The following is a 15,639-nucleotide window of genomic DNA, read 5'->3' as shown; positions in this document are numbered from 1 at the left end:
ATGATAACTTTTTAAAGAAAGAGTTTATAGTTTTAAAAGTACTCTCAGGTTCCTTATCTCATTTTGACCCCACATTAACAAAAGGTAGGTACTGTTCCTCAAATTTTAGAGACGAGGAAAGGTGAAGTACAGAGATGTTAGGTGACTTACCTAAGGGCATGCTACGGATGTTGGCAGTCTTAGCACTCAAGCTCAGTTATTTTTTAAACTTCCTATTTTGGGATAATTTCGGACTTACAAAAAAGTTGCAAAAATATACAGAGCATTCCTGTATACCTTCACACAACTCCCCTCTCCCCGGCCCCGGCCAATTAACATCTTATATAACCATAGAGCAATCATCAAAACTAAGAAATTAACCTGGGACAGTGTTATTCACTAAACTACAGACTTTATTCAGAATTCACCATCTTTTCCACTAATGTCCTTTTTCTCTCCTAGGATCCAGTTCTGATTCCCACGTGATTGTCAGTTGTCAAGTCTCCTTAGTCTCCTACCATCTAGAACAGTTCCTCAAAGTTTTTCCTTGTCTTTCATGATCTTAAGACTTTTGAAGAGTACTGATGAGTTATTTTGTAAAATGTCCTTGAGTTTTGGTTTGTCTGATGTTTCTTGTGATTACATTGAAGGTGTTGGGAAGGATACTACAGAGAGGATGTGTCCTTCTCAGGGCATATCAGATTATGTTGATACATCCTGTTGGCGATATTAACCTTGATCACTTGGTAGAGATGGCATCTGCTGGGTCTCTCCGCTGTAAATTTACTATTTTTCCCTTTATGATTACTAAATATTTTGAGAGGAGATACTTTGAGACTATGTAAATATCCTGTTTCTACTTAGACTTTGACCTACTCATTTTAGCATTTATTGGTGGATCTTGCTTGTTGCCATTATTACTGCGGTATTCTCATCATTGTCTATTTTCCTCATTCCTTCTATATTTACTAATTGGAACTCTCTGTAGGAAAGAGTTGTAGTTTCACTCCCATTTAAACTCAGTTATTGTACTTTCAAGCTTATTGCTCTTCTCACTAAAGCACAGGTGAAGGAGAAACTGAGAGAGTTTGGGTTACTGTAAAGGCATGATTGTTTCAAGTGTGCAAGGGAAAGGGGGTGGATTAATTTTATTAATTTCACCCATATTGATCAAACACTTGTGTCTATACAAGGCATTGTATGAGGTACTGTGACGAAAAGAAAAATGCATGAAAAATCCCAAAGAGGCTGATAAATCAAAGATTAATACTTAAGCTACTCTTTATAAAAGGGGTAATAAAACTTCTCAACTGAATATTGAACTGGCAATGATTACATTGATAATTATGGTGAGAACAAGTGTAGCATAATGCGGTCATCAAGCCCTCACTGCAAGGTCAGCTGTGTGGCGTGTAGAACATTCTCAACAAGACGATCATGATGTATGTACAGATCCTGACACCTTTGTTCGTGGGATTATAAGCATCACAGCCTCCTTCCACTAATTCACAGAGAGAAGAGCCCAACTAGAAGATAACCATTTGACTGCCTTTGCGACCCATGATTCCTTTCCTGCCTGGAAGAGATTATGAGGCTTCAGAGAATTCAAGCGTTGCTCTTCGTTAGGAAATTGGAAATTAACTTCTATATAGTACCTGGAGGAGTTAAACTTCTATCCTTGGTGCTTTTTTTCTTAACAGGTGACTGGAGCATATCATACAGCTATAATTCCGGTGACCCAAATAGCATCAGAAGATAAAGAACTGGGGTGGTCAAAAGATTTCCGAACCGTAGCCTATTATTTTAACCAGTAGTCAATAAAGCTAAAGGACAGCTTTAAAGAGAAAACTAATTGTCTCTTTGTGTGGCGTGTAATGAGATCCAACTAGGTGCAAATGTAGATCCTCCTTGCTTGGGTCAGTGGTTTATTATCCTATCTCCTATCGGAAGAGGAATCATTTGCATATTCAGGCAGAACGTGAAATGTTTAGGACACCCCATGAAGAATGCTGATGTGAAGAGAACCTAGCTCCATTACACTAATACCATTAAAACAAATCTTCCCAAGAGTAGAGCTTATTCCAGATACAACAGGCTTTTGTTCACATTTGTACTCAAATGTGGGTAAGTTTAACATGCCGGTAATAGCCTGCATTTCAGAGATGAGAAAACTGAGGTTCAATGTCATTATGTCACTTTTACTAACAATGGTGGATCTAGATCTTGGACTGAAATGCTCTGATTCTAGACTGTGTGTTTTTCACCTCATGCCATGTTGCCTCTGGTCAGTCAGTGGTATTTCTAAAATTCTTTATGACTATAAGCAGAGTGTTCCTATGTCCCATTTTGCCTAAAAAATTTCAGATTTTTGCTTTTTCTTACTGCATAATTATCAATAGTATGGCTTTCCACTCTAAAAAAATGCCCTGTTTTGGACCAGAGAGCATGTGGTCACCCTATCAACAGGAAGGCTCAGAGAAATTACTACTTGTGTTGCATGCAACCTTTAAACTTATATTAAAAAAATCCCTAGTAAACTACTTAAATGTTAAAAAATCGTTGTCGTTTCAATATATTATTATACATTCTGATGTTGGAATAGTATGCAGATATATAATACACACACACACACACATATATGCAAAATATTTAAAGACCTGGGGAAAAACTCACAAAGAGGGCAAAATTATAATAATTTGATTCTAATAGTGTATGCATGTGGTTATATCTAGGTAATGGGGTTATAAATGACTTTCTTTTTAAAAAATATGTTTCTGGATGTCCAAATAGTCTACAATCAGCATGTGAAAAATTTATAGCCAAAAATAATCTTTAAAATCTCTCATTTAGAGTTAAAGGGTCTCTTTTAACATGAGAATGTGGAATTGCCATCTTGGAGAAAATAAGAGCCTGTAGATAGGAGTCTAACACCATAATAATCCTTCTCACAAGTAGAACAGATCTTTATATTACCAAGAACCTTTGGACCATATTTTCTCGTTTGAACTTTATAAGAATGCCCAGTCAGTAGACGAATTCCCCATTTTGCCGGTGAAAACAAAATGAAGATATACAGTGAATGAGGTAGACCTGGGACCTCCAAGGTGGTCCTAGTTGAGACCTTTCACCACTGATTCTTATGCTCATCTTGTATCGGCTTTTAAAGCTCACAGTGAGACACTGAGCTTATAATTAGAGGCTAATTCCTTTGCTTGTACTGACTGCTAAAGTCTCTCATCTTCTTGAGCATAGGGAGCATTGGAGAGCATGATGCAGCCCTGGTATAAGCAGGGGAAACTAAAAGAAGCTTTTTCTTTATTTAAGCAACCATTTAGCCGGCTGTTCATTTCTCTCTCAAACCATTCAAAAGTACACCGACTACAACTTAGAGACTTGGGTTCCAAGCCTGAATTTGTTGTGACTGTGTCTGCCATATGATTTATGGCAAGTTGCTTTCCTCTCTGGTTCTGGGTTTCTCCATCTGCAGGATGAAAACTTGTAACTAGATCATCTCTATGTTTCTCTCTGGCTCTGATAGTATGTGATTCCAGGCTTCTGAGCTCTGGGGGAAAGAGTGAATTCCAAAGCTGTATTCCAGAAGCACCCTTTGTGACTTGGACTCCACTTTTCTTTGCCTTTGGAATGAGCCCAAAGAAAAGGTCATTTTTGCAGACATCTTGAGGTTGCACTCCAATGTCCTCATTAAATAACAGGAGCCCAGACTGGCAGGCCCAGGGGAATATTCAATCAAGGAGAAAAAGGCCAAGTCATTACCGGAACCCTATCATCAGAGCTGTAAACACGAGCATTCATTCGGGGGCTTTAGCTGAGAGCATGTTCAATCAGGCTCTCTCTCTCTTTATACAGGTTCCAATTGTCAAATGTGTGTGACCATTCCGATAAGTCACAGGGTCGGGAAGGGAGAAAGAGAAAGAAAATTACAACCGTAAATAGACTCTGAACATAGAAAGATCAAAATAGACAGCCTCTGGCTTTACTGGATGAGTCACTGTTGCAGCCCAGACCGCAAAAACAAGCGTGGCTTCTCTACTTAGCAGCAGTCTTCCTGTCTGGAGAGGAAACACTGCTCTGATTGGAGATATTGGCCATTTTACAGACTTCAAAGCAACTTAGGTAACTGAACAGACAAGAAGGGGAACAGGTAAAATAATTTTTCCAAGTCCTTGTCTGGAGAACCAGCTCCTCACCTGTGATTTGAAGCTGTGTGGAAATGCTTTCATCTTTAGCCAACCCTGTTTTTTGTGAATGGTGGTCTTCAGTTCTGGTGTGGTGTCTGTATCTATTTTTCCTCAAATAATATAAGCTACTTTTCTGGCTGAGCTTGGTTTCCAGGTACTGAGCTGAGCCGTATGGAGGATGGAGAAATGAATCGACATGAGGACCATTAAATGAGGAAGTGGGACAAGTATACACATCACGATATTAGGAAAAGAAATAGGTGATGAAAACAGGGAAAACATGAGACCATTAGGGTGTGAAGGAAACAGAGGTAGACCTTGACAAATGGTCTACCAGACTGAGAGACTAGTGTGAAGAAAGGCCTCTGTGTATTCAGGATTTAGCAATGAGTCTAGCTCGGTTTAGCTTGGTGAGTAGTGTACGAGTAAGGGAGTGGATGAAAAAAAGCTTGAAAGGGAGATTGGGACCAGATCTGGAAGGGATTTGAAGACCAGGTTAAAGATTTTGGACCTTGTCCTGTGTGCTGTGGAGATGAGGAGAGGAGAAGCAGGGACACTATAGAAAGGTAATAATGCCAACTGTGGGGAGGGAGAGATGAAGGAGAATAAGATCCAGGAAGATCAGTTAGAGACTCTTGCCATAGTTCAGCAAAGAGGTAAATTATGGCCCCTGTGGCATAATAAGAAATGTATATTTGATCTTTGTTGCTGGTTCTTGGCATAGAGCTCCTAAAACTCTTATAATTTCCTGAGTGATAGGGGCGATAAGAGCATCTTTTGATCTTCTGACACAGAGCACCTAAATCCCTTGGAATTTCCTGGGTGATAGGACCATCTTTTTTTCTAATGAGATGACTGGTGGCTGGGGGCCCCTAGATAGCTTCAGCATGGAGCTGGTCACCAGAAAGATCAAGGTATGATTAGAGGGTTGGAACTTTCAGCCCCATCTCCCAACTTGTACAGTGGGCAGAGGGACTGGAGCTTGAGTTAATCGCCAGTGTCTAGTGATTTAATCAATCATGCCAACATAATGGGACCTCCATAAACACCCCTAAACAATGGGTTCAGTGAGCTTCTGGGTTGATGAACACACTGAGGCACTGGGAGGGTGGTATCCCCAGAGGGGATGGAAGCTTCCACGCTCTCTTCCCCACATGTTGCCCCATGCATCTTTTTTGTTGGGCTGATCCTGACTTGCATCCTTCATAACAAAACAGCAATAGTAAGTAAACTGTTTTCCTGAGTCCTGAGAGTTGTTCTAGCAAATTATCAAAGCTGAGGAAAGAGTTGTGGGAATCCTCTGAATTTATAGCTGGTTGGTCAGAAGTACAGGTGGCAAGACTGGTATTGGCAGTGGAAGCAGTCTTGCAAGCATGAACTCTCAACCTGTAGGGTCTGCACTAACTCTGAGTAGTTTGTGTTAGAGCACTGGAGAATTGGTTGGTGTGGGAAACCCTCCCACACACATTTGGTGTCAGAAATGTTGTGAGTAAAAACAGCCCATTGTCCTTACCTAGAACATCGCCTCTAGGGTTAGAGAGGAGAGAGTCCATAGGAGAGGGTGAAGTTAACGTGTCTGAACTTCTAATCTAGTCAGTGAGGATATCAATATAAAAATGTTCACCATCATAGAATGGGTGAGTGTAGTGAGGGGTCAGGGACACTCATCTGTGACACTCAGTTTGACACAAACAAAAGAAGATTGCCTACTGTATAGAAATATGGGACAGATAGTTTTAGCTCATCTACTCACACTGCAGGGCTTATGTGCTTCTTGGGGTTCTAAAGACTAGAGGTTGGCTACTCAACCTCATTTTCTTTCCAACCTATGATTTCTTTCCAGCCATGGTCCTAGCTCTTGGTCTTTAGAAGGCAGTGGTGCTTGGAAGGAAAAGTATCCACCTGTCTGCTGACTCTCTCTGCTGCTTGTCTGTCCTTGGGTCAATCACCTGACCTCTCTGGTCCTTTATTTCCTATCTGCAAAATGAACATGTTATGTTATTCAGTGTCCAGGGCCCCTTGCAGATCCAACAGTTCAGGATGTATATTTAGAGCAAGCAGTCTCCATTACTAATGTTATCTTTCACAAAACAAACCCTTCTGACAGCCCTAGGAATAAACAATGCAGGTATCATTATTGAAATGTACTTTACAGATGTGTAAATAGAGGCATAGAGACACAGAGAAGGTTGGTAATTTTCACAAGACGACACAGTGATTTTATGATCTAGTCAGGACTAGAATCAGCCACCTGACTCCTAGCCCAGTGCTCTCTCCCCTCTCCCAGGCTGCCCTGATGACTTGGGAAGGTCAGCAAAGTATATTGCTAGGAACATGCTCAGTTTCTGTGATTGTTTTTGAGTACCCTGTATTTCCATTTTTTCCCCTCAATATGGCCAGGCCAAAAGAAAGGGAACCATTTTACCAGGATCACTGCAAAGTTTTCCTTGTGAAAGACATTTCTTTAAAAACCACTTCCTGTCATTGGGATATGTGCAGATGTCAAGCTCCCCTTTGCAGACATTACTTCCATGACCAGCTGCAGGGGCTTATGCATTTGGACGTGCAACAGTCAGAGGTTGGACCATCTACACTGCTCAGTGTGGGTCCCTCTGGCCATACAATTGTACTAGCTCTGGACCAAAAGGGGCCTTGGAGCTCATCCAAGCCAATGCCCTGTCCAGTGCTTGATCTTTTCTATAATGATTATAATGGTTGTCTAGCATCTTCTTGAACTACAACATCACTTCTAGAACTGAGACCTGTATTGTCAGCCACCTGTTGACATCTTCACATGATTGTTCCACAGTCAGCTCACATTCAGCATGGTTGAAGCAAATCCTGTGTTACCTTCCTCAAATACTTCTCTTTTCTTCTCAAATTGCATTGCCATCTATTCAGTCCAACAAGCTAAAACCTGGCCCTTTTAAACTCATTCCTCTTTTGCATTTGGTAAGTCCTGATTATCTCTCTGAAATCTCTCTCACATGCATCCCCTTTTGTATTCACTTCCACCGTCCCCTTTCAGGACCTCTGCCATATTCCCCTGGACTATCTATGTAGCCTCCTAATTGATTTCTCAGAGACTTTGATAGACACAAATGCATTTTAAATTTCTAAATGGGAAAATAAGATACATTTACCAAACTTGTTGACCACGGAACAATTTTTTTTTTTCCAGAGCATCTTCTGGGAAATGCTAGTCTAGCCATTCAAGATGAATTATAGTCCCTTATCATTGTCACATCTGTCCACCCCTCTTTGTCACCACACTTGTTATTTCCTCTGCTTAGAATGCCCTTCTCCTGACTCTCGCCATCTGGGGAAATCCTACGCATGTTTCAAGGCCCAATTCAAATTTCTCCTACTCTCTGAAGCCTTCTTTGATCCCATGTCCCAGCATAACCCCAAGCTCTCAGAGGACTGAGGACTTGTGTCTCTTATAAAATTTAAATTATATCCTAGTTGTGTGTGTTTGCGTCTATCTCTCAACACATTCGAAACTCCTTAAGGGTCAGGAACTATATTTTACTCATTTCTGTCACAAGTCTAGAATGGTGATTCTTTTCTCTTTCACTTCCTTCAACGATGATTGAGTGTCTTATGGTTGATGCTTCATGAGCTTCATACAATAAACAAACTTACAATTCTAAGACAGTGGTGTCCGGCCTCTTCGCCTCCCTCACTACTACCTGGGCCTAGATGAAAACCAGTGGGTGTTATGCTGAGACATGGGAACATTGGTTTAGAAAGGGAGATTGGACAGGTATGTTGGCAATTACAGAACAAGATGCCCATAGGAGAAGGTTTCTGAGAAAGGAGAGCCACTTCTGGAGAGCAAATATTAGGGAAAACTCCCGAAGCTTCAGTATCAACGTCTTACGTTTACTGAGCACCCACTCTGTGTAGGGCATTGCACTAGAAGCTGCGGGGATACATGAATCCTCAAGGAGCTTCTAGTTAGTAGTTGGATTGCTAAATATTCTTGGTCCCCAAGAACAGAAACCAACTCTGCTAGCTGGGCTATGAAGAGAAATTTATTTTAAGGATGTAGAGGTGCAGAATCCAAGGACAAGGAAACAACTAGGTCTTGAATTGAGCTGGAACCAAGGGATGAGGAGCCATCATGGACCCAACAAGTGGTTCTATTTTTGCCCTTGATCTCTCTGTGTCTCTGCTTTGATCTCCTTTCTTGTTATACACCAGCATTCTTAGTATGTCCAGCTATTTGTGATGCAGAAAGCTGTATTAGAAATGTGGCTAGCCCTGAGTTACCTAGCTGAGTTACCTCAGATGCATCATTTCCCTAATTCTCCCATCTATGAGATAAGAGATTAGATTGGCTCAAATGTCAGCTGGGATGATCTGTTTTGACAAATTCGGCCTTAAGTAATTTTTCAGACTTGGTGGCATTATAAATAAATACACACATTAGGAAATAATGACTCCTTGGGAAAAGTCTTATCCAACTCTGGATTCCAATGACCTTGGCCAGTCAATAAAACCTGTTTTGTTACAACAAGTGAGCATAAGATTCCTCTCTGAAGTTTAAGTCTTTTCTGCGCAGGAACATTCCATTCCTCTCTAACACACGCAGCCTTTTCCCCTCTTTGTTAAGACAGCATTACCTATCTGCCCTGTCTCCCATTTGAATTGCAACCCTGGGCCACACCAAGGATATTAGGCTTTCAAAACATATTTGTCAAAGTACCTTCCAATATCTTAAAATAGCTAAGAAACTCTTCAGTTTGGGGACAGTCCATGCATTCTCCATCTGTGCAATAATAACACTTCCCTGTGTACACCACTACAGGATTTACAAAGTGTCCTTATGTCTTTTACCTTATTTGGTCTCCACAACAATCAGTCAGTCACTCAAAAATCTTTATTGAGGGCCTATACCATACCAGGTGCTGGGATAGGTGTATGGGTACAATTTTGAACAAAATGGACATGATTCTTGCCCCGATGGAGCTGACAGTCTACAGGGACAGAATTAATATTTTTATTCCTATTTTAGAGACAAAGAGACTAAGGTGAAATGATTTGTCCCAGACAGGTGGTAGAGCTAGGACTCTCCTGGGCTTCCCATTGCCAATCCAGGACTCTCATTTTGCCACCATTCTGCCTCACCACCACTGGAAAATCCCTGAGCGCTCTCTAGGAGTTAACTGGAAAATGTCGCAAATGCCAATGAGGATGTCAGAGGGGTAAATAGAGAAAAAGTATCAAATATAAGAAAGTAAGAAATAAACCAGCTTCTGAAAACCCCAAAGTTGGCGGAGGGCGGCAGAGCCCAAACCCAAACAAAGAACAGCAATAACCACTGGAAAACAAAAACAAAATGGACTTTTTCCCTCAAAGCTAGAACCCAGCAGGGTGTCCTTAGGTTGTGCAAAGTGGTGTTTAATGTGAGCATCGCAGTTCTGCTGTGAACAGAACTCTACATTTGTATCCTCCTTGCAGCCCTGACCGACTAGCTGAGCTAGAGTCAGACATGAACAGGCCACAGCTTTTCCTCTTGCCTTTTGAAGGATGAGCAATAGAAGTCCCAGCGAGGTGGTGGCAAGGCGGAATGGGATGGAGCTGAGAAGGAGAAGGAGGCCTCCGTTAACAGGTATGCCTGCATTTCTTAGGCTGGCGCTCTCCCCCTCCTCACATCTCTGTATGTATCAAATGCAGGCCCTGGTTGGTGGCTGTGTAGAAAGGAGGATGTGATCTTTCTCTTCTTGAGCTGTAATTGGAAATCTAAAGTTAAATGAGCATTTCTGTTTGCTCCTGTACCCCTCCATCTTTAAATCAGAAGACACAGGGGCCGGCTCCGTGGCCGAGTGGTTAAGTTTGCGCGCTCTGCTGTGGTGGCCCAGGGTTTCACCAGCTTGGATCCTGGGCGCAGACATGGCACCGCTCATCAAGCCATGCTGAGGCAGCGTCCCACATGTCACAACTAGACAGACCCACAACTAAAAATATATAACTATGTACTGGGGGGCTTTGGGGAGATAAAGCAGGAAAAAAATAAGATTGGCAACAGTTGTTAGCTCAGGTGCCAATCTTTAAAAAAATAAAATAAAATAAAATATAAAATAAAATAAATTGGAAGACATAGCCCCCGGGCACCTAATCCACAGACGGTGGATGAAAACAGAAGGCAAAGATGAGAGAGCACTTTCTCAGACACTCATTAGGGGTTTGAATAAGACAGGGTCCCTGCCTCAAGAGAAAGGGGACATATGTAAACCATAATTCCATTACAATCGAATAAGGGGCATGTACAAGTTTTGTGAAAGCCTTTAACTCCATCTGAGTGGGTGCTTCAGAGCTGGACCCTGGAGGTTGGAGTTTGCTCAGCAGAAAGTGTAGCTGCGGTTGAGGGGTGTGGGGGAGGCAGAGGAAAACACTGCCGTGTAAGCAAAGGCTTGGTGGTGTGAAAAGGCGTGGTGTGTTCAGGGAGTGTTTGATGAAACACCGATTATATTTCTAGTAACAACACACTTTATGTCGTCAGAAAAAATTAGATCGTCAGATAATTGCTTTGGTTCTAAGGTAGGCTGGCTACTTTGACAACCGACCAATTAACCTCAGTGGCTTAAGAGAGTAGACTTTCATTTCTCACTCACTCTACAGCCCAGTGCAGTTTGGCAGGGGCTGATGCTCCAGGCAGTCATTCAGGGGCCCAAGTTCTCTCCATCTTGTGGCTCTGTCCTCCCAGAGGTCCTTGAGTCCTTTCCATTCAGCTGGTGGATGGAGAAAGAGAATGAGGGTGGATCATGCACGCACAGATAATTTAAAGGTCAGGCCAGGAAGCTGTGTACTTCACTTCTGCTCATGTTCCTTTGGCTGGTTCCTAGCCACGTGGCCACATGTAACTGCAGGGGGTCCTGGGAATTAGAGGAAAAGGGGAGAATGTGTATTCAGGAGAACAGTCTCTGCCATGGCTTGGAGTCTGGAAAACAGGAGGATGGAAAGTATGAGACAAGGTATACCTAATGGGGCTTGATGAAACCCTTCTAGCTTCCTTAGGGAGAAGCATGCGATAAAGGAGTCAGGGCAGGCTCTAGGTGAGAGATGCCCTGTGGTCAGACTCCTCCTCAGAAGGAGATGGATGATTCTGACTGAAAGGTACTTGTATCTAGATGGAAAAATTATGCTCCAGCCATGAGAAAATGGACTAGAAATCATTTTAGTTCAGCTCGTAAAATGGGAACAAAAAGAAACCCAGTCAAGCAGGTGACTTACAGCCCCACCATCTATAGAGTATCGTATATTTACTGTTCTCAGCTGATCTCTCAACAATCTTGGGAGGAAAACCTGGTTGAGAATTATCATCCCCCTTTTAGAAGTGGAGAAACCTATGCCCAGAGAGGTTAAATGACTGACCTAGGGTTGCACAGCAAGTAGGAGACAGAGTTGAAACTCAAAACCCATATTGTTTTCTTTTCACAAATCCACAGATCCTCCTCTGCATGGAGTTGCTGCTGACCACACTTTGGGAAGCTGACCCATCAGGCCAGGATCCTGGGGAAATTCTTCTCAATCCCTTGCCCTTCTGTCTGCCTGACTTTTGGAGTCAGTGAACCAACTCCTCGTTCAGAGAGCATGTACATGTTAGCTGTCAAACAGCTCATGCAGCATCTGACAGCCCTAATATCACTGTTTGTATTATCAGACAATTACCAGCCAAGCTCGTATTCATAATTTGACTAACAACTCGCGACAATGATTATTTTTCCTTTCCTGGCAAAACAAATATAGCAGCATTTTCTCTTCAGCATCAGCGCTGATGCTCCTTGGCATTCTATCAGCTGAAGGATTTTTTTTTTCAAAAAAAAATGTTAGTCGTACTCCCCCACATCTCGCTAACTTTACAGTCCCCCATGGCATCTGTGTGCAGTGAACTGAGCTGTTGAGACTAAATGTAATTTGCAATCAAGCTTCTGTTAACATGGAAATGTACCGGCTGGTCTGCTGCAATATGGGTTCTCATTCTGTCTAGCATATGGTTGCATTAAATCCAGTCTCCAGAATGTCTCTTGTTACCACATTGTCAATCCGTGCAGAGCAGAGAACCCTAAAAAACCACTAAAGGAACATATTTTTGGAATTGGCTCTTCTATTGGATCTTGACAAGAGCTGTCCAAAGACATACTTGGTTACTTGAAATGAACTAGCCCTGTCAGATCTATGCACACATACACACAGAGACACACAGTAAACTTGAAACCCGGTTAGATGCTCTGTCCTTGCAAGCAGAGGAATGACACTGGAGGACAAAGGAAAAGGAAAACGTGAAGGACTCAGCTCCATCAGTTACCTTCAAGACTGCTTTATTGATTTTTTCTTCATATCTCAATATTCAAAGTGTCCCTGAGTATTAGATTTGTATGGACTTTAGTGTCAGTCTTTGCAGCTAAAATCACAAGCTCTGAAGTCAGATGACCCTGGGCTTGAATCCTGACGCCATCCCGAGCTTAGTGACGTTGGGCAATTCTGAAGCTTTGTGTGCCTCAGTTTCTTCATTGGTGAAATGGAGGGTAATAAAAGGACCCTCACAGTTTAGGATGTCTAAGCATAGCACCTGACTCGTCGGTGATGGCCATTAGTATTGATTCCCTCTTCCCCACCGTCCCCATTCCCAAATGAGAGACCTAAATATCCCCCACAACGTCGCCCACCATTGTTCTCCTCACCTGGTCTTGCACCCCTCTGGTGGCCAGGATGTCAGTCCCTTCTGAGGTAGCCCATTCTCTTCTGTACAACTCTGTTAAACAGTTTTTCCTTGTATTAAGCACACTTTCTTCCATCTATAACCTTTCTTCTGGAACACACAGAAAAAATCTAATTGGGTGGTGGCCCTCCAGGTATTTAGAGAGGGTACCATGCACCCTGCAAGTGCTCTCTATTCTCATTTAGTGCCTCTTGTTCCTCCAACTTCCTCATCTGATGCAGCATTGAGTGCCCCCTTCTCAGGCTTGCTTGGTTGAGTCCATGCCACACTGAGCACAGTGTTTGGTGGTGGTGGTGGGGGGCATGTTACCAGCTGGGTCCTATCTGGTGATAAGTGGTGATTTGCTGGATTACATTGAGCTTTTACAAAATAGGCCTCTCCTTGGAAAATTCACAAATACCAGTTTTCAATAAGTCACGCAACACTTTAAATTCAATGGGGAGGAGATTCATGCCTACAGGTCTCTTTTGTGGAGAAATAAATCATTTTTTTCAAGGAAATTGATGCCCTGTTGTGCATCTATTCTGTAAATCTGAAATTTTATAGGTTTTATTGAATGTGTTCCAAGCAGGAAACACATGCACAGAAGGTGGACAGAGTGCTGGACATAATATTCTTCCAATATTTGAAACGTACTTTGGCAGGTCAAGACAATATGGGAAAAGGAATTCTATTCATTCATTCATTCATTCTTTTAGAGACTATTCATGTGCCAGACACAGTGCTAGGCACCAGGGATTGAGTGGTAAACAATCTCTTCCCACCACAAAGAAGATAGCAGACAGGTTGAAGCCAATATGCAGGGTGATAAGATTTATAATCTAAAGTAGTGCCAAGTGCAGGATGCTCTGGGGGCCACTTTATCCAGTCTTGAGTAGTTCAAAAATCCAGAGATGAGGATAAATATGTAAGCAAATAATTGCATCGCTGTGGAATAAGTGTTATATACAAAGATTGTACAAAGTGCTCTGAGCATTTTGAGGAGAGAACTCGTTCAATAAATATTTATTGAGCATAAGTATGTGCTGGATCCACAACGAAGAACAAAACACATAGCCCTTGAAATTTATGAAAGTTACAGTCTTGAGTATTTGTGTGTGTGGATTTTAAACAAGTACACAATTTACTATTTACTTACAAACAGTGATAAGTGTCACAAAGGAAGAAAACTGGATTCTAGAAGAAAATAAGATGAGGCCCTGATTTAGATGTGGGTGGGGCATCAAGGAATGCTTCGCTAAGTTGTATTTAAGCGGAGACTGAGAGATGAGTAGGGACAAAAATGAGAGAGAAAAGCACATGCACAAAGACGAGTAAGAAGGAATGAGCTTGGAGAGCTTGAGGAATTAGGAGAAAAGGGAGGCCAGGAAGGGCTTCACAGACCCAGTGGTCCCACTAAAGAAGGTTCACCATGTCCAGAGGGAGAGAAAGGGCGTTTCAGGCAGAAGAGGCAGCACACACACGGAGGGGTGGAGACCCAAGAGGACACACCAGGCCTGAGAGAAGCTTCATCCACACTCCTTGCGTGTGTGTGGGTGAGAGGTTCATGGGGTAGCCAAAAATGGAGAGGGAGGCTGGCATGCCATAAGTGGCTTCATAAACTATGTCAAGGGATTGATTTTATTGGAGACACCACAGAAGCCCTGAGGATGTTCTAAATTGTCTTTTAATTTTTTGAAATCTTATCTCTCTCCTCAACTTGTTCTCCTCTTGGCCATTTTGTTCCCAGTTCTCATCTGTGATCAGGTGTAGCTTACACTTTGTGATTCTCTATGCTTCGTAGTGACATGGTGCTAAGGTCCCTTGACATGAGGAGTTCAAGGCTTCTGAAGACCCCAGAGGATCTAACTTTAGCCCCGCATGGTACTTGCAACCTGCTGCTGTGTTTTGATGGGAAGGTTTCACCCAAAAGTATGAAGGATGAATCATACCAGGACACAAATTATTTTTGCCTGCCAGTTGGCCATCCCTTCTTGAGATCACAGATATCCAAGGCTTGTTAGATTGTTTAGCTCAGCGCTGAGGCTCAGTGGAGAAACTCATCAGCTCCATTTAATTAAGGAAAGCAAACGCTTCTGAACCCACTCTACTGTCAGTCCACTTCCCACCACCTCATTAATATATTTTTAAAAAATTTTGCACCTTTAATGTGGTAATGATTTTCTTAATTCCTTCAGCATCAGAACTTCATAGATTTAAACTATTTAGCTAGAAAACAAGTAGAACAATTATACAAGTGGTAGGCATAATTCTTTGAACCAATATCTTTTGGTGTTATTAAATATGAGATTTTTGGACTCAGTTTTCTGTGTAAAGGCTAGACAAGGGCAGTCATTCAGATTTAGTCCTATAATACTGCAATATTAAGACTATCCTTTTTTTCACAGCATTTTGCAGCTTCAAAAAGCTTTTCCATCGATCTGTTGATTGTCATAAAATGCTGAAACAAAGTGGGACAGGTGGTTTTATCTCCATTTGACAGATGAGAATATTGGGGGTCAGAGCAGATAAAAGATTTTTCAGGGTGATGGTTATGAACATTGAGTCCCTCCCTTTGGATTGGGTGGTGGAAAGGTTAACAGTGAAGACACAGATTTCAGGCCCAAGGGGCTTGAGGTACTGTTTTGTCAGTAAGAGAAATAAGGATGAGTGGTTCTGTGCAAAAGATTGTAAATTGAGTTTAGGATTTATATGGCTTTGTGTCTCAGCTGCTTCAATGTCTTCTCAACTTGG

The 15,639-nt window shown here is 42.1% G+C and overlaps 1 long non-coding RNA gene across 2 annotated transcripts in view; it reads left to right on the top strand.

Annotated features, from left to right (window-relative positions):
* Positions 1-13,822, top strand: part of LOC139039723 (uncharacterized) — a 37,117-nt gene extending 23,295 nt beyond the window's left edge. The window contains exons 1-3 of one of the 2 annotated variants that reach the window (XR_011503733.1): positions 3,979-4,141; positions 9,645-9,795; positions 11,633-13,822. This is a non-coding gene — a long non-coding RNA (uncharacterized lncRNA). Of the gene's footprint in view, positions 1-3,978; positions 4,142-9,644; positions 9,796-11,632 lie in introns of those variants that run through there. The other variant, XR_006528197.2, reaches the window with a different exon arrangement.
* The last annotated feature ends 1,817 nt before the right edge of the window (positions 13,823-15,639 follow it).

Source organism: Equus asinus, chromosome 5 (assembly GCF_041296235.1).
Source record: "Equus asinus isolate D_3611 breed Donkey chromosome 5, EquAss-T2T_v2, whole genome shotgun sequence".
Lineage (NCBI taxonomy): Eukaryota > Metazoa > Chordata > Mammalia > Perissodactyla > Equidae > Equus > Equus asinus.
This window is presented reverse-complemented; position numbering and strand designations above follow the sequence as displayed.